Here is a 2019-nt window from a genome sequence, read left to right as displayed (position 1 = left end):
TGTTTGTCAACTTTAATATTTTTGCAACATCTTTTAATTTTAATATTTCATTTCTTATCTGTTACGTAATCCAATCTGTTATAACTGTTACTTGAATGCGGTAGACATATAAATTTATTTCGTGTAGCAACTTTTCAGATTTTATATTGATTTATATAGATTCATATGGATAATGCAGCAACAAATTCAAAAAAGTTACGGTAGCTATTAAGAGGAACATTAACTGCCTTGGAACATGTTCTTGCAAATCCTTTCATTGGTGAAAATTGTGAAAATAAGGTAGTGTGTCTGTTTAAGTTATATATACTCCCATCTCTGATTCTAGCATTACACGGATGGACCCTACACCTCCATATTAGGTGGGAAGCGGGAAAATCAACAAAAGGGATTCCTCGTTGGGTTCTCGTAAACCACACACAATGGGATCTCACTTCACTGTGGTGAAAATTTTTTTTAACTATCTCTTAGCACTTCTCGCCGAACTGGTAACCCAAGGTCACCACTTCCAGGTGCTCGAAGACCACGTAGGCGGGGAAACTTATTGAAAAACCTGTCTTCTGACCATCATGTTACCTACTCGTATGGTGTAAATCATGACCGTCTGGAACAGCATAGGCTGCCCTTTCGTGGCTGTAGGAACTGGGCCTGTGTTATTGTGCCGACAGGGCCATTACCTTCGTAGTAAAATACTGAGCTAGTATATGCAACACTAGGGAGTAAGGTAGGGTGTGATATCAAGAGAAAAGTTGATGCAGCAGTTGATTAATTGCTGATTTTGTTTGTAGGTTGTCTCACGTCTGATGGCAGCAGCCTTGCAGAATGCATGCATTGGGAGAAGAGTACAAGCTACTGACAGGAGAAGGTGGTATTATTTTTGTGGTAGCCACATGAAATAATTACTTGTCTCTATCATTATGAAATAACATAGGTGATTACATCAGTTAGGAATATGTTGACATGCATTTGATTAGCACAGCAGATGCACTATGAGTATACCTAAAGTGGTAATATGCCCAATACACCACACCACATTACTCCTCATCCCACTACTTTGCCAAAATTAATTGGCAAAGTCACTGTTGGCTGTGCAGTGATGTCTTGCACTTCGAGCAATACCTATAATAGTTTTCTTTATGGCTTTGTATTCTGCATTACAGGTCCAGTTTTAAACATGCTGTGAAGTAATGTTTTCTTATTTACCATTGTAACTTCTTTGACTCCTTCAGCATCAAACCTTGCATAAGTATTTTTGCGATTTTTACAGACTAAAGAGTGTTGATAACATATTCCATGATAATTATTGTTTTTCTTAATGTCTGCTACATCCCTTTGAGTTTATCATCATATTAACAGAATATCCCATATTCTAATATAAATGGTTAACAATTTAGTCTTCTGTTTGGTTTACCTTCTGAATAACATTCCTAAGTATTTATCTAAAGGCATTGTGTACGATACCAGAATAACAGGAATGAAGTAATCAACATGTGATTTTCTTATACAGCAGAATTTTAGTAATCCTTAATTTGTGAGTGTCATAATTTGCAGTAACTTTTGGGTATAAACAAAGTTTAAATTTTTGGGAAATTCAAAAGTAAAATTTATTATATTAATGAACTATAACATATTTTGCTTGAAGAAGCAGATTTTTTTTTTTTTTTTTTTTACTAAAGTTATTTGGCCTTTTCTCTGCATGGTTCAGCATTTTACTTTTATGGTAAATACAGATCATCAGTCTATAATTTTTTTATGTTAAATAAATCATTACTTTTCGTTGCATATTCCATTGTTTTTCAAAGTTAAATTTGAGTTTATATGATTAACATCTAAAGAATATATTTATCTATAGCTTTTCAGGCTGTAAGTTCCAAATACATAGCTGGTTTGTTTACTTTCTGTACAATTGCTAAGCTTGTTTACTTTGATGGTAAATAAGAATGCATTCCTAAAAATTGCAGTTATAGAGAATTTTCTTGCATTAAAATTGGAAACAAAGTAATAAGGTGCTAAAGAATGGAG

This window comes from Stegodyphus dumicola, chromosome 1 (assembly GCF_044657685.1).
Source record: "Stegodyphus dumicola isolate Sdum_Otavi_A_Nest chromosome 1, ASM4465768v1".
Lineage (NCBI taxonomy): Eukaryota > Metazoa > Arthropoda > Arachnida > Araneae > Eresidae > Stegodyphus > Stegodyphus dumicola.
Note: the sequence above shows the minus strand (reverse complement) of the source record.